The sequence below is a fragment of the Antechinus flavipes genome, chromosome 3 (genome assembly GCF_016432865.1).
Source record: "Antechinus flavipes isolate AdamAnt ecotype Samford, QLD, Australia chromosome 3, AdamAnt_v2, whole genome shotgun sequence".
NCBI classification, from domain to species: domain Eukaryota; kingdom Metazoa; phylum Chordata; class Mammalia; order Dasyuromorphia; family Dasyuridae; genus Antechinus; species Antechinus flavipes.
In genome coordinates, this window is record NC_067400.1 from 625,414,625 (window position 1) to 625,432,943 (window position 18,319).

Below are 18,319 nucleotides of genomic sequence, written 5' to 3' on the forward strand. Positions count from 1 at the left end.
TAGAAATGAGTAGAGAATGAATTACATGTTGGGGAAGGGTACAGGGCAAAGGTGTCAAGGCAAGAGATGGAGCTTCAGGAGTGAAGAAGGGAGACCCCAGTGGTCAGGAGGGAAAGTAATGAATAATGGGGATGGAAATTGAGGTTGAAGTCAGATGGTGAAGGACTTTAAAAGTCAAAAAGAAGTTTATATTGTACACAAGGTGAAGTTGGTAAGCTTGGTTTTGAAAAAATAGAAAGTTTGAGAACTGGCTTTCCATGTAATTGGTGTCCTCTGTAATCATGTGTTTTCTTTGATATCCTAAGAAGCTGATCCATGGGATCACTGGAAAGCCAAAGGCATACGTGCCATAGAAAAGATAAAGATAGAAAAGAGGGAAGAAGGAGCCACTTCTGGAGGGTAATGTAGAGGGAGTTCTTGCTCCAGTGTGAGTTGGATCAAATGGCTTCTGACTGCCGTTCCAACTCTGACCTATAAATCTGTTCAGGTGATAGGATTAGAGTTAGGGAGAAAAGGAGTGACTTTTCTCTGAAACTGAGGAAACTGTACTAGGAGAGATAGCAGGAACATCCTTGGCTGAAGTATGACTGACTGAAGAATACGCTGCTTTCTGGGACTCCCTTCTGCCAGTCTTCTATCACTTACCTAGAAAAGTGCATCTTGGGATGTCTCTGTCTGGGAACCACGGGACTTCCCTTCTCTCCAACTGGGAAATCACATCTGGTTTGGAAACGGGAAGCCCTGCTCGTGAGAAAGAAACAGGGACTACTGAAGACAGAGCGCCATTCCAGTGCCTCCCTTAATTATTTCCTATTTTTCCTGTAATCGTTTGCGTTCATATATATTTGCTTGCACATGGTCTACACTATGAAACTACGAGCTTCTGGAGGACCGGGACTCTCTGTTACCTCTTTTTGTAAGAAAGGGCATTCCAGGCACTGGGAACAGATTATGCAAGAGCATGAAGATGGGACATGAGTGATTGTGCATGGGGAACATCCAGGAGGCCAAATCTGGCTGATGCACAAAATGCATGGAGCAGGTACTGAGACTTTGGCGGAGAGCTTTTCACTTAGAAATTCAATCCAACCATCATTTCGTAAGTGTCTACTATGTATGTGCCAGGTACTATATCAGGCTCTGGAAATAAAAAGGCAAAATGGAAATGGAGCATCTGTCCAGGATCCCTGATACTAAGAAATAAAGGGACTTGTCAACTTTCAAAATATTCCTGTACAAAAAATCCAAGGAGACGGAATTATTCCAGACATCCTGTAGAGGTTCTATACATTTTAGGAGATTCCAAAGAAATGCTGAATACTGACCTACTTGCAGAAAATTCTCACAAGGAAAGAGGGATAACCATTGCAACAACATATCCTGAACAGTACAATTACTATGTTGCCTCCCAGCAGGTCCTCACTCATGACTGACACTCTCACACTCTCTCTCTCTCTCTATCTGTCTCTCTCTATGTCTCTCTTTCTGTCTTTCTCTGTCTCTCTATGTCTCTCTCCCCTGTATCTGTCTCTGGTTTCTATGCATCCTTCAAGTCTCAGCCAAATCCAGAAATGTTTTTGCATCACACACACACACACACACACACACACACCCCTTTAGTTTTATTTGCCTTCTCACTGGGTAGGGGAGAGGATAAGAGGACTAGAGAATTTGAAACTGAAGATCATCATCATCATAATAGCAGCGATAAGGTCTCTGTGCTTTAAAATAAATATGTACAGATAATTATTTTTAAAAACAACTGAAAGGGGAGCCTTCCCCAGTCCTCCTTATTCTTAGGGTCTTCTTTCTGAAACACTCCAGTTTCTCCTGTACAAACCTTATTCATACACACTTGTTGGCATATGGTCTTCCTCATTAAGCTGTGAGCTCCTTGAGAGCGGGAACTGTTTTTGTCCTTCTCTCTATCCACAGTATCAGCACACTGCCTGTTACACAGCGGGCACTTAATAAATGCTTCTTGACTTGATTTTAGTTCTTAAATATTTTATTATATGTATACATAATATATATTTATTATATATAATACTAGTTCCTAAATATTCCTAAACAAATAAAATAAAGATCAAATTCAGAATGAGTGAACCAGGAACTGAAAATGACCTTGGAGACAAGCTAATCCACCATTTTTATGTTAGATTATGTTAGCTAATCCACCTGAGATGCCAGAGAAGTGAGATGATTTGTCCACAGTCATATAATTAGAAAGACGCAGAGTCAAGATTAGAGCCTGAACCTCCTGAGCGTGAGCCCATTGTCCTTCCTGCTACATCATGCCTTGTAATGGACCTCCCCAGATAAATGAATTTTTATTTGAGATATGAGTTGAGTACCAAAAATGGTTACTGACCCAGAGGCTTCTGGGACTATTGTAAATGGGCCTCCATCCTCCATGCAGCTGTCAAACTGAGATACCAAAAGCACGTATCTGATACAGTGCTCCCTTTCTCAAAGATGTTCAGAAACACCTTCTTCTCTCTCCTCAGGCACGTAGAATATGACTCAGTTTATAAAAATCTTATTGCCTCTACTCTAAGAAAATTCCCAGCTCAGCCTTTAAAGCCAGCCCTACTCAACATGGCTCTCACCAGGCTTTTTTTCAGACTTATTTCACAATACTCCCCTCTTCAAGGACTTTCCATGCCCAGCAAAGTGGGCTAGGTATGCCTGGACATTCACCTCCTCCTTCCATGTCTCCCTTGTCTCAAGGTACTTTCTTTTCACCCCTCCACCTCACAGAGCCTCAAACTTCCTGAAAAGCTTGGATTTAACCTATGCCCAGCAGCCTCATCAGATCCCTCCCATTTCAGTGCCCGATTCTAATTTTTATTATTTTTACGTTATATTTTCTTATTTTCACACGTCGTGTTCCCCACCACTAACTAAGACTCCTTGAACACAAAGTTTTGTTTCTGTTTTCCTCCCTCCTCTTCCCCCCCGCACTTAGTAGATGCCTCATAAATGCTTCAGAACTGCCCTGCTGATTCTCCAGTGGTCAGATGGCAGCTCCCGGGGCCACGCGTCCTTACCAAGGGAGACAAAGTTCTGGTAGTTCTCCAGCATCACGTCTCTGTACAGGTCCTTCTGGGCCGGCTCCAGGTGCCCCCATTCCTCCTGCGTGAAGTCCACGGCCACATCCTGGAACATCATCAGTTCCTGAAAGAGCAAACTTTTGGGTGATGCAGTGGATGGCACACTGGGCCTGGGGTGGGCAAGAGTTGAGTTTAAATACATTTTCCTCCAGATTTAACCATGTCACCCACATTGTCTTACTCAGCCTCCAGTGACCCCCTTCTTACCTTCAGGATTAAATGGTGGGCATTTAAAGCGTGTCGTAACTCAACCCCTTCCCACCTTTCTAGCCTTCTCCTTTCCCCACACTCTCCAATCCAGCTCTACTGACTTCCTCGCTATAACTCATCTCTCATCTCCAGGCCTTTGCATTGGCTGTACCTCACACTTGGAGTGCACTCCCTCCTCACCTCTGCCTCTCTGGCTTCTCCCAATTCTCAACTCATGGCTCTTCCCTTAGGACTTCATCTCCCAGCAGCCCCGATTCTCGGCTGGAAGACCGCCATGTGCAATTCAGCCACCACATCACACAGGGATGTCCTTGATGCTGGAACATCCTTCTCCTCTTGTGAACAGCCAGATAACCTCCAACATTTCATTTCATTCCTATACATGGCATCGCATTTCGTATTATATTCTACCAAGAATTAACCCAACTCAGACTCAGCCTAGAAAAGAAGGAGCAACGTTCTTGCTTCCCTTTGCATCTCCAGCACTTAGTATATAATCAGAGCTTAATAAAGTTGACCGACTGATGCTATTTTCTAATTAGATAAATCGTTCTCCATTACTGACCACAACATTTGGGGAATAATCCAACAGCAAGTATTAAGTGCTTACTGTATATGAGACACTGTGTAAATCACAGATTTTATGTGAGCTTTATCTCACCTCTGTGCTCAAACCACTCCTCCCTCTATACTAGGTGAACACGGGACCCCATCTCCCCTTCTTCCAGGAGAAGGGGACACTTAGACACTTACTAGCTATATCACCCTGAGCAAATCCCTCAAGTTCTCTTTGCCTCAGTTTCCTCACCTATAAAATTGGGATAGCAACAGCAACCAACTTCCCAGGATTGTGAGGATCAAAGAATATTACTGGTAAAAGCACTTAGCACAGTGCCTGGCACAAAAGGAAGCATTATAGAAATGTTAGGTGCTATAATTATTATCACTATCATCATTATTAAAAAGGTCAAGGTGGATGCTGAAGGGACAAATGGGAATTGAACCTCTGTGTCCTGAGAAGAAAAGACTCAAGGGAGACACGGTTTTTGCCTTCAAATATTTACAGGACCATCTGATGGAGACTTATTCCGCTTGAATCAGAAGGGCAGATCAAGGAGCAATGGGCCCAACTTGCAAAGAGGTCCATTTAGATCTGAGATAAGAAAAGCTCTTTAGTCCTCGAAGAGTGATCCAAAAGGCAAGCACACTTTCTCTGGAGGTAGTGAGGTCCCCCTCACCAGAGGTCTTCCAGCAAAATCCAGATGGCCATGAGTGGATTCTTGGTCATCTCTCCTCATCAAAACCCCTGATATTGTCAAGTGGCTCAACAGTCAAAAGAAATCTATTGGGGTTTGGGTTTATTTCCTTATTTAATCAGATAGCTAAGTGTCATGGTAAACAGAACATTGTGCCTCAGAGTCAAGAAAACCTGAGTTTGAATCCTATCTCAGACATTAACTAGTTAAGTATCCCTGAACAAAAAATTTAAACCTCTATCTGACTCAGTTTACCCATTTGTAAAGTGGGAAATATAATAGCACTTACCTCACAGAGTTGTTGTGAAATTTAAAAGAGATATTATTTTTACATACTTATTACAATAGAAAATACTAAAAACAATTGAATTCAAGTCAAACCCAAGTACAATTTTTGATCCTGAGTCTGAATATATATCCTTTCTATTAAGAAATGGAACTCAAAAAGAATCCAATCCATTACATGAAACTATTTTCTGAAGTTTTTTTTTTTTTTTTAATCAGAGAGTATTATGGATTCAGAGGAATTGTTTATTTGGAAGCAATATATGTGTCAAAACAAAGCACATCAATAAATGTTAATACAAAGAAACAAAATAATTTAGGGGGTACAAAGTAAATAGACTCAATTATATAATATCTGCCTGATGAAATGTGAGAAAATTGTTCCAATAAAATGAATGGAATAAGAAACTGATTCATCTTTTGTTGTTTTGTTTTTTGAGGCAATTGGGGTTATAAGATTTGTCCGGGGTCACACTTGACCATCAGGTGCCCAGAAGTCCCTCCTTCTACTTCCTCCTTCACTCTTCTCATTGGGGGAAAGACAAAATCTTGAGGAACCAGAGCTGGGGGGGAAAGGACAGAGGTCATACGCCAGTTGCAGAGGGCAGCTCGCAGAGCCTGCAGGAAACGATCCCTCAGGCTAGCTGGCTGGGACCTCCATTTCCCCAGAGCCCAGAGACAGCCTTGCCAGATCTCCTTAGATCTCAGCCCAGCTTCCCAGGGAGGAGGGAGCTCTGCTCAGAGGATCATTCTCAGAATCTCCCACTCTGTCGCGGGGGATTCTGGGTATGATACTCAAGGTCTCCATCCTTCAGCTGCTTCACTTTTTGAAGGGAGGAGGAAAGTTGATGGAAATCAGTGATTTCCCTCATGTCAGTAGCTACAACATCCAGCTTCTGGTCCTAAGAGACCGTGCGGGGCGCTGAGCGTTAAGGCAGCCCACAAGCACAAGGTCAAAGGCCAAAGACCCAGGGGAGGAAGGAGACCCTACCTCCAGCCCGGGCTCCTCGACAGCCACGCCCTCCTCACAACCATGGTTCTATGCAGCAAATGCCCAATGATTCTGAAATACAGCCACGAAAAGACGGGTTAAGAACCGCTTCAGTCTTAGACCATGGAAGTGACTTGTCCAAGATCACACAGGCAGGAAGCATCAGAGATGGACTAGGCCCCAGAGCTTTCTGGTACCAAGGCCAGCTCCAGCCGTCCCCCCTCCTCCAGCTAAGCTGCCTCTTCCCACCCAGTTCCCGTCATTTCTGGATGCCCAGAGATTTGTGGATCTATTTGGTTCGGATTCTCACGGCAGGGGTTGGGGCAATGGGCAGGAGCCCCGGGCGCATAACTGCAGTTCCCAGCCCCGCCCACACTCACAGGCGCGTGCCACACACAAGCCGGGTTCTCCCCGGCTCTGGTTCGGCTGTCATAGGAACAAGGCACCCTCCCCCTCCACTCCTGCGCCTGCGCACCTGAACCCGGTCCTCGGGACAACGCTTAGGACGACGTTCGGGGGCTCCCCCAGCACTAGTTTAGGGATTCCCTGGGCCGGTCACTCACTCTGCAGGGATTTGGGGAAATGGAGGCATATTAGAGACTACACCCCGAAGAATTCTGGGAAATGTAGTCCAGAGAAAAGTACACGGTCCAATTATATGTGTAGTAAAGAGAACTGGGGAACCCAGTATATATTCGGGAGGGAGGTTTAGTTTAATTCCAGAAATATTTGTTAAGTTTCTATCGTGTGGAGGGTTCCAGACTAGAGAGTGAGGAAAATGGGAACGGTCTCTGTACCCCTCCTGTAGCTTAGGTTTGAAGATTCGGCCATAGGCTACAGCTGCTAAGAGAATTCTAGCGCTTTGTATAACACACCGCCCGAAATCAGGAGGACCTCAATTCAAATCCTGCCTTAGACACTTAATACTTCCTAGTTGTGTGACTCTGGGCAAGTCACTTAACCCCAATTGCAAGGGGAAGGAGGAGGGGGCGGGGAGGAGAGGAGAGTAGGAGGAGGAGGGGGAAGGGGAAGAGGAAGGCGAGGGGGAGGAGGGGGGGGGGAGTGCTTTGTGAGGTCTGAAAGGGAAAGAAGTAATTGCAGATTTGGGGCTTTAGGGAAAATTAGCTTTTAAAATGGGTGTTAAAGAATGCATACAAAGCCAACAAAGAGCTTATGGAGGCCAAGCCAAAGGGAATCCACAAGGAAGGACCCATTCATTATCTTAAGGGAAAGGAAAATGAAAAAGAATATTATATTAAAAAAAAAAAAAGCTTGAAGAAGAGGGTAAAGGGACTTTAAATTTAAAAAAAATAAAAATAAAAAAAGATTAAACTTTACTCAGTGAGCAAAAAGAAGCCACTACTTTTTTTTTTTTTTTTTTTTGAGAAAGAGTTGGGACGCAGCTTGCTGCAATGGAAAGAGCTCTGGAGTCATAAGATTCAAATTTGAATCCCAGATACGGCCATCATTCCCTTGGGCAAATCCACTTAAAATTCCCGGGTCTCAATTTCCTCACTTGTAAAAATGGAGAAGTTGGACAACGTGATGTTTAGTCTCTTCCAAAACTAGTTTTGTATTCCTGCATAAAGAACATTAGTCTGATAATGCCATGACTAATGGACTAAAAAGGAGAGGGAAAGAATAAAGAGATTGCAATAGCCTCCAGACGATGGTCAGGAAGTCCTGAACTACACTGATGGGAGTAGCAATTGATAGAAGCTACAGATGTTAATAGGAGAATTACAATCACAGAGAAAGATGGACAAGGTTGAATTTGTTGATAAATTTGAAATGTGAAATGAAGTAAAGAAAAGGATCAAAGGGTCTCTTGGAGTGCCAATCTGAGAGTCCTTCTTAACTTTCTCTCTTCCTCACCTCTCATACTCAAGCAATTAGCTTCCTTCAACAAGTATTCATCAAGCCCCTGTGGTGTTACATCTCCCACCTCTTGCCTTTGCATTGGTTGTCCTTGACGTCTGGAGCGCACACCCACCTCGCCATCACCTCTCAGATCTTTTGTTTCCTTCAAATTTCTGCTAAAACACCTTCTACTTGAAGTCTTTCTTAATCATTTTAAGAGAAGTGGAGTGAGGGAGGGGGAAGCAGAACATTTAGATCAGAAGCTTATCCATCCTGCTCTTCTCAAAGAATGGACATACCAAGCAAGAAACATGTTGATTTCTTATCTATCCAAGAGATATGGTTTTCAATCAAGCTAAAGGCTTGATTGCTATTTCATTAACGGAGGGAAACACGACTCCAAGCTTTAGATTCAAGGCTTGATTCCCTTCCCATAAAAATTCAGTTTCACAATTGATATGCACATAGAAAGTAGTAAAGAAACCCATTTATCCAAGTCCACAGCAAGACAGAGAAAGTACATACATACGCGTAAGTATGCATATACATCATACATAAGTATGCAGATAAATAACACATACACATACATACATAACTATATCTATATTTACATAGATATATATCCATATACTAGGCAATAAGGGTGAAGGACATACACATACATACATATCTATATCTATATCTATATCTCTCTATCTATCTATCTATCTATCTATATATAGATATAGATATATATATAGGCAATAAGGGTGAAGGACTTCTCTCAAAGACAGTAAGAAAAAGATCTCCCAGATCTCACTCAAAGAGACTGGAAAAATGAGCAAACAACAACAACAAAAAAGATCCTGATCATAGAAAGTTACTATGGTAACAGATGATCAAAATACAAATTTAGAAGATTAAAAAGTTAAAACTGATACATCCAAAGTCTCAAGGAAAAATATGAATTGGTCTCGGATCATGGAAAAGCTCAAAAAGGATTTTCAAAATCAAATAAGAGTAAAGGGAAAATTGGGAAAGTAAATTACCATGACTCAAGAAAATTATGAAAAAAGAGTCAACAGCTTGATCAAGTATGCTTCTATATTAAAGGAGGAGAGAGCTTGGATTGGGATCTTCTTGAGGTCAAAGGAACTAGGATTACAACCAAGAAATACTTTACCCCGCAAAACTAAGTATAATCCTTCAAGGGTAAAAAATGTAGATTCATTGAAATAAAGGACTGTCAAATAAAGGTAAAAAATACCAGAGCTGAATAGAAAATTTGACTTTCAAACACAAAACTCAAGAGAAGCATAAAAAGATAAACAAGAAAAAAAAATCATAAAGGAATCCATAAGGTTAAACTGTTTACATTCCTATAGGGAAAGATGATACTTGTAACTCATAAAGGCAGTTAGAAGGAACTTATACGGACAGAGTTCAGAGGTATGAGTTGAATATGCTATCTAAACATCTATATGATATTTAAAAGAAAATAAAAATAAAAGGAAGGCCTGAGAAAGAGCATTGGAAGAGAGGGAAAGGAAGAAATAGAATGGAGTAAATTATATTATATAAAAGCATGAAAGAGTTTTTACAGTGGTGGGGGAGGTGGGAAGGAACACTTGAATCTTACTCTCATTAGGATTGACTCAAAGAGGGAATAACACACTCAGCTGGAATACAGAAATCTATATTACCCTACAGAAAAGTAAGAGGAGAAGGGAATAAGACAAGGTTGGGAAGGGAGGGATTAGGAAAGACAATAGTCAGAAGCAAAACATTTTTAAGGATAGGCAAGGTGAAAGGAGAGAGAGTAGAATAAACAGGAGGAAATAAATGAAGAAAAACACAATTACTAATGGTAATTGCAAAAGAATTTACAGCAAGTTTCGCTAGTAAAGGCCTCATTTCTCAAATATATAGGGAGCTGGCTTAAAATTATAAAAATAATTTTCAGATCAAGTAATCAAAGCTATTGTCAATTGGATTAAACCTCTAGTCAACTAGTCAGAGCAAACAAAAACAATTGTGCAGAGATCAAGACAGAAGTTTATTTCCCACAGGGAGGGTAATAGCTTGCAAGCAAGGAGGAAAACTGGACAATGGGAAAATCTCAATACTTATACCAATGACTAAGCTGTCGCTCTGATAAATGAGGGGTAATAGAAACTGTAAGACAAGCTTAGTTCAGAGTAGGGTTTCATGACTGAAACAGTTCCTGCAGGTATTTGTCCGAGTTCAGGGACTACCTAGTGCTGGTGTGAAATAAGTCTAGAATTTTGCTGTGACTGACTGAGTTCATCTTGCAAAGGACTGTTGCTAGGTCAAGCTCAGGGCACAGTTTGCTTGCTGGGGCATAGCTCTGGGAAACAGTATGTCTCCTAAAAGTATTCTGGTATTTCCCCTTTTGGCCAAGGTAACTCTTCCCCTTCTGGCCACTAAAGGAAAGGCAGTCATGAGCCAAAATGCCACGAGAGGCCAGTTGGGCCAGAAAAAGATGTCAAGTTTGTGGGCTTAGGTTGGTACATTTCTAACCCAGGAGATCAATTCCTTAAAGGTACCTGGTAGGATAATCTGCCCCAAGTATCATTGCAAATTCACAACAGGGTTTATAGCATAAATATATACAACAACAGATCTGGTCTAGCCATTGTTTATTACAAACACAAAAGAGAAGGAGGCCAAAATATATAGAAGGAAAAAATGCCAGCATATTCTTGAATCAGGGCCTGGGTGATTGAGCACATAAAAAAGAAAGAGGAAAAAACTAGACGGGGCACTCAGCTCTCATCTGGAATCTTAGGTCAGTTGTTTCATCTGGGTATCAGAGGCTTCTGGGTCCATACTAGACAAACCTTGAGGTCACCAGAGGGTTCTGCCATCCACTCAGGAGTCCATCCACTTTCTTCACATGATTCAGGAGTATAAACCTACAAGAGTAGCCAATGGGACTTGGCAGAGGCCCTTAGAAATAGTGAGTGATTGATTAATAGGAAGCTAATTTTCAGATAAGGCGTATGGGTTGCTGGAGAGACACAGTTGTCAGAAAAATCCTGCATCAATCTTTGGATCTGAGTTTCGGGTCAGCATTACCTGGGTCCTTGGTTAAAGATCTCTAAATAGCACCATTTTCTAGCCACACAGAGCTAGGTTCGAATGTAGTAAGGTTTTCTACTAATTCTCACAATTGAATACGATTTTCTAGAAAGACAGACATTAGTTTAGACCCATAATTGAATAGGCATTAAGTTAGTTTCAGGATTAAGTCACAAGATGGAATCATTATGATTTGCTTAATTTCTACTATTAATCACTTCCTGGCTTAATCCCCTCAATCTACTATAAGCCAAATATATTTTTTTCATAAATTCATAATCATAATTACATTAAGTGAAGTTATATTAGTGTCAGGTTTCAGATCATACTATTTACAGGGGTCCTCAAACTTTTTAAATAAGGGGCCGGTTCACTGTCCCTCAGACTGTTGGAGGGTCGGACTATAGTAAAAACAAAAACTTGGTTTTGTGGGCCTTTAAATAAAGAAACTTCATAACCCTGGGTGAAGGGGATAAACGTTCAATGGCTGCTGCATCTAGCCCGCGGGCCTTAGTTTGAGGACCCCTGAATTCTAGCTGCTCCCATCTCCAAGCTCTCACCCTTTGAACACATCCTGCATTTTCTATTCACTACATTGCCCATACTTGGAATGCCCTTCCCTTCTTTTTGCCCTAAGGTTTTAAACATTCCTAAAATATCACTTCTTCCAGGAAGTTTTTCCTGATCATCTCTATGCTCCCACCTCTCCTGTGGGCAATGACCTTTTCTCCATCAGCCCCAATCACAGAACGTGTGGATTGGAAAGATGGTAGCCATCAGGCTCAATCTACACATGAAAAGAATCCCAGCCACATCAGACCGGAGGAATGGTGGACTATCCAGTCCCTTCTTGACAACCACCATTCTCCCTCCGGAGGCAGCTCTTTCCACTTTTGTATAGCTCTATTGTGAGTAAGTTCTTCCTGATATCATCCCTGAACTTCCCTCTTTGTAACTTTACTCATTGCCCCTAGTTTTCTTCTCTAATTCCAAAGGATTAATCAATCAACAGAAATTTATTAAACTCCTATTCTGGATGAATAAAAGTTTTATGCTAATAGGCCCCAGAAGCAGGCTGTGTAAAGACCTTAGAGTTCAGCCAGACAGCAAAGACTCCAAGGTCATCCACTGCATTTCAAACCCTTGCCAGTGGTTTTGACTTTAGTTTTGCCCCTGGACTTTGAATATTCTGGAGGAGAGAATGAAGTCGATGACTTGGGGCAGATCTGCCTCCCTTACATCCAATTTACAGACGTCAAAAGACATCACCCGAGCCATTTCAACATTTTATTATTATCCAACGCTATACGTTACTATGTTATTATTTTGCCTACCTCAAAGTCCGAGGGCTACCTGCTAGAGATAAAGTAGCAGCGTGGGATACAGTATATCCTTTACCCAGAAGTCTAGCAATTTCCCAAGGGAAAGCGGGAGGCTTTTGCCATTACCTCACTCCTCCCGTCGGGGAGTGCTCGCGGTTTTCCCCATCTTTGCTGCACCAGTCCCTCTCCCATGTCACTCCCCTTCTTGGTTTCCCTCCTCCCTTGGTGGCGCTACTATAAAAATGTAAACCTGTTAAGGACTGGGAGTCCCTTGGATTGCACGGAAGTCTTTATTCTCTTGCAATAAACAAGGTTTTCTCGGGAGTCTGTTTTTCACAGAAGTCTGAGGATGCTGAGATTTGCCTGTGGACAGCACATGTTTGCGTGGGTCTCCCCCATCGGACTGTCAGCATCTTGGTGCCTCTGCATGTCTCCCCGGCACTGAGCACGTAGCAAGCACAGGGTCTGGCACCCAGTAGGTGCTTAATAAACGTTTAGTGAATGAAGCGAAAGAGCAGCTGGTGAGAGAGGAGCGCAGAGGACAGTCTACTGGAGAAGGCTGGGGGGGGAGGGGATGAAGGGGACAAGCAGGAGGATCGGCCCTCGTGAGAAGGGTCACTTTCGGTGACCGGAGTAGAGACAAAACACGTGGTGGCCCCAGCCGCAACGCTCCAAGGACTCATCCAGCTCCTCTCCGCAGGAGAGGAAGAGAGGAGGGGCCGTCTGGGATTGCAGTTTGGCCGATAGGCCCGCGCTGGGAGGAGACCCAGGCTCCTGCTAGGCTGATTGTTAAATGTCCAGTGTAAGCCTTGCAAATGGGCCAACCCTACAAATCAGAGCTTGTTTTATTGAGTTCTAGATTTAAGAAACTGACGGAGAAAATTAACATGGGGGAAGTCAGACTACGTTTCCCAGGATGCATTTGTGCAGACACGCCGGGTTTACGACCCCGCGTCGTGCCTAGCCGTTTGTGGCTGATCTTCCCACAGCAGAGGGCCAGGGGGCGCTGGAGCTCGTGATCCCGGAAGTGAGGCCGAGCTTGTGGCGAAAGTGAGTGCGTGAAAGAAAAGGGGAGGAGACCGGAAGGCAGGGACGCAACTCCCGCTCCTCCGCTCCAGCTGTGTGCGCGCGCACGCTTGCTACTGCGTGGTGCGTGCCCGCGTGCGTGCGCGGCCCTGGCGGCCGGGCGTCGGACTCTCTGAAGTCGGGCGTGTCCGGAGACAGCTCAGGTTTCGTGGGGGTTGGGGCAGGTGCGGAGGAGCGGGCGTGTCCCGGGATTTCAAAGAAGCCGAGCCTGAGGCGCTAAGAAAGCGGTGAGCCCCAAGAGACGGGGGCGGGGCGGGAAAGGGGACACGTGACCCTGAGGGAAGATGCACGTGACCGTGCGGAAGTTGCACGTGACTGTAGGAAGTAGGAGCTCGGGCTGGCCAGTGTTGGGGACCCTTTCCCTGTTGTCACAAGAGCAAAATACAAGCTATGGTTATGATAGTGTGGGCAGCACCTCCCGGGAGGGATGCGAGTCCGGCCGTGGTCGCGTGAGCTGCCACGCATGGGACTGTCACAAGGAGGCTTAGTGGGCTGCGCGTGCAAGCGAGGCCGCCTCCTGCGTGGGTCCAATTGGAGCCCGGGACCGCCGCTTTGCCAAGCCGGCGGATTTAATGTGGGGTGCAGCCGCAGCCTCCCTTCTCTGAGGGCGCTGAAGGAGCAGGCGGAGTCCCCAGCCACTGGTTAACAGGGGACCCCCGGGGCAGTCCATGCCTCCGGCCATCACTTCTCTCCCTCCCCCGCCCCCCAGCTTCTGGTTAACGACGGGACCTCCCGACAAGTCCGTCCCGCAGCCACCCCCGGGAGAGGGTGGCGCTGACCCGTGTGTAACATACCCCGGAGCCGTAGGGTCACGAGAGTTGAAAGCTGCCCTGGCATTGGTGGCGCAGGCTGTGATCCGCGCGCGAGGAAGCTCCGCCGGCTGGTTCACCCTCTGTCCTGCCGATTTCTGTAGTTAGGTCCTTCCACCTGCAGGTCAAAAATAGCCCATGATGTATTTTGTGGCTTTGTCAGGAGAAGCTATTAAAGTACCGTTAGCGAGATTTCCATCATCTCCACTTAAGCCACACATTTCTTTACATTTGTGAAAGTCATGACCAGAACTGAGTCTTACTGACTCTTTCACCTTTTGAAGGATAAAATCATCAGTCACCAAATTATTAAAGCTTGAAGCTTTGTAAAGTGCTTTACTGTATGGCCTCACTGAGCCCCAACATTCTCTGAGAGAGGCAAGTTGAAGGAACTTGCCCAGGATCCCACAGCTAGTAAGTGACCACCGCAGGATTCAAACTCAGGGCTCCCAGGCTCCCGAGATCAGCGGCCTCTGCGCTTTGTGGTCTCCCAGCTGCTTCACGCCTTGCTGCCTCTAGCTAGCAAACGGGTGACCCTATCAGAATAGAATAAGGTCACTATCTTCACATCACAGACTCTCCAAGATGGAAGAGACCTCCGAGACCACCTCCAGCTCCCAGTGTAGCCCTTCCATACACCTCTGACTAGCGAATGACATCATCCTCACCTGAAAACGTCCCTTACAGGGGAAGGCAGCCTCCTCCTTTCTTCCACCAGGCAGGAATCCTGCCTCTTTTTGGTGCAAGCTTAGCATCCGCAAGTCTGTCACCTGATGTTTATCCTTGTAGTTCTCTCCCGATAGAATCTGAGTTCGGCCAGAATCTGGCTCTCCCCTCCTTTCTGGGGATGTCACGCCTCTCCCAGTGAAGTATGAGTTCTCACCCCCGCCTTGATAGTGATGTGGCCATATTTCAGTGGTGGCTTTACAGTGCACAGGGTCCCCTGTTTCATCTGAGACAAATTGCTTCCTGTCTCACCATGCCTTGTCAATTTTTTAGAAGTTGATTTCTTTGAACCCAAGTGTAAGACTTTATTCCTATTAAATTTCATACTCCAACATTTGACCCAAGTTCTTGATTTCCAATGTTAAGAACAGAAGTCTAAGCTACTCCACTGGAAACCTTCCAAAGTAACATCAGACTGCTATGATGGGCCTTTTCCCCCCACTACATCTAAAACACTCCTTTGTGAACCTCAATGAGTTCACTTTGTACTGAGTTTTTATATTTCAAGTATTATTTATGTAGCCATCATTGTTAGTTCTTATTGTTCTTCTGTCTCCTATATCCACATTGGTCTTTTTAGCCAACTTCCCCTTTTCTGCTCCATCAGAATTTTCTCCCTTTGTATTTTCAGGATTTCATTCTTTCCTCTCCCTCATTCTTCCTTGCTTGACTTCCTCTGCAGAATTTTCTTCTGTGAAATCCTGCCTTTCCTGTTTCACAAATTCTAAGATTACCTGGTAATTTTCCTCCAAGATTTCCATCATTTCCACTTAAGCAACACATTTCTTTACATTTGTGAAAGTCATGACCAGAACTGAATCTTATTGCTTCTTTCACCTTTCGAAGGAGAAAATCATCAGTCACCAAATTTTAACCATTCTGCTTTTAGCAGAGATCCCCAAGAGGTATCTGGATAATTGAAATCCCCCATCATTATTATCTCTCAAGCCTTTTTGCCAGGTCTGTGAGTTCATGGGAAAAAGGCCCATCATAGCAGTCTGATGTTACTTTGGAAGGTTTCCAGTGGAGTAGCTTAGACTTCTGTACTTAACATTGGAAATCAAGAACTTGGGTCAAATGTTGGAGTATGAAATTTAATAGGAATAAAGTCTTACACTTGGGTTCAAAGAAATCAACTTCTAACTCCCCACATTGATTTTTTTCAGATGGGTATACGGATTTCTTCTTTACCTGGGTTATTCTTTCTTTTTCTAGTCTTAGCCCTTCCCACACACAATGGAATTGGGTTTTCCCTTAGGTTGTCTTCCACCAACTCTGCTCTTGGATCTTCTGGCTGATCTGATCTGCGACTTACCCCCAGGTTTTCCACCCTCTACTTGGACATATTCTCTGTGGGGAAGTTCAAGGGTATTTGGCTTCCTCATGTTTGTTTCTCATAACTCTCAGGCATAGAAAGCTATGCTCCCCTCAAAAATCTTCTACAACCTACAGGGAAGGACCAAGTCATGGGCTCACTCTGCTCCAATAAACAAGTGAAATAGGGAATAGTTGTCTGTTTGTATGTCTCTTCTTCCCTTTGATCTCTCCCCCATCTCTCTCTCTCTCTCTCTCCTTTCTCTGTCTTTCCTCTTCCTTCTCCTAATCTACTGTGTGCAGAATCTACTTTCCAAGCCAGTTTGTTCAGAAGGTGAGCCTGATTTGCTGTTTCTGCTTTGGGAAGTGGGGAAGCCCACATTTAGCCTCTCCCATACGCTCTACCCTGCAAACATTTCTGCCCTCCTGGACTTTGCAGCTAATTTTCTCCTATCAAAATACATTCGTGTCATTTATCTCATTTTGTCCTCATGAGAACCATTATTCAAAGAGGGCCATGGTTGTATCCTCATCATTTTCTCTTTGCAAAGAGAAACCCAGTGATCTATTTAGCACCCATGGCCAAACCTAGGGCTAGAATCCAGGTCAGCATTGATCTACACTTCAAGATTGCAAAGCACTTTACAAATATGGTCTCATTTAATCCTCACAACAGTGTAATGAAGCAGATGCTGTTGTTATCCCTATGTATCAGATGAGGAAATGGAGGCTGACAGTTTAAGTGACTTGTCCAGTTTTCATACAGCTAGTAACCGAGATGCAGTGTGAGTGCAGGTCTTCCTGGATTTCCTTGCTCCCAGGTTTTTGCCTTTTTTTTTTTCTGTAATGCCTTTTTCACTGCAGCTCTGTTAATAAGGCTTAAAAAAAAAAAAAAAAAAAAAAAAGATGTTCCCACATTCTATTAACCACATAAAGGGATTTCTTGCATTAGATTTTTTATGAATTTCTTTGTTTTCAAATTGACAAGATTTATCTCATCATTCATTTTTCTTTCTTCTCCCAGAATGCCACCCATTATAAGTTTTTTTTGTTTTTGTTTTTTAAATAAAAAAGAGAAAAAATAATTTGGCAACATTAGCTAACATGTCAAAACCACTCTGCCAATGGATGCAATGTTCTACACTCAAAGTCTCCAGCTTCTGTGGAGCCGCAGGGGAGGTATCCCTCCAAACTCTGCTTTGGGCCCCAAATTGAACATGTTATGTCAACATTACATTTCCATTGTGGAGGTTCTTATGTCTCTACTTCATTGTGTCTGTACCTCCACATACATCTGTCCAGCTTTCTCTGAATTCATTGGACTCATCATCAACCTAGACACGTTCAATTACTTTCATGTCCTGCCGTTGGTTGAATTTTGCTCAGTCTGTGAGTTTTCTGCTTTGTTTTCGATTCTTGATTACCAAAAAAAGTGCTGTGAGGAGTATCAGTGTATAAGGCCTCCTTGGGCTATATACCCAGCAGTGGAATCTCTAGGTCATGTGATATGGACCTTTTTTTATCACTTTATTTGTATAACTCCAAATTGTTCTGCTGACAGTTGTAACAATTCACAACTACCCAAACATTACATTTCTGTGTTTCTCTGTTCCCAAATCTCCAACATTTACTGTGCCTTTCATCTCAGTTATCTTATTTCCATTTTCTTCCTACTTCATGTTTTTTTTATGTAACGTAACCTTTTCCCTCTCCCAGGTAGCCAAGCCAGGACCAGACTTACATGCTGTTGTTGGTCAAATGTCCTAAAACCAAAACTCCTGTCCTTTATGTAGTCATTGTGTATTTTGTTTTCTTGATTCTGTCTTGATTTCCATCATAAAGTCTTTTTGTGTTTCTTCAGATTTTTCATGTTCATTTTTTTCTTACAACACTAATATTCCAACACATTTTTGTAGTATCATTTGTTCAGCCATTCTCCAGGCAATGAACATCGACTTTATTTCCAGTTCTTTGCTACCTCAGAAGATGCTGCTACGAGTATTCTGATGTACATGGAACTGCCTCTGTCTCTGACCTCCTTGGGGTATGTGTGTTCAGCAGTGGAATTTCTGGGTGAAATTTATGGACTATTGCTTTCCAGAAATGTTGGAGTGATTCAAGACCCTCCCCCCCGCAATGTATTAGTTTGTCTGTCTTTCTGAGCTTTCTACGTGGACCCTTTCCGACTTTTGTCATTTTTGTTTATTTTCAGTCTGTGCGGGAAAACCTCAGAGCTGAGACCATTATCATTTGATCTAGTTGTGAC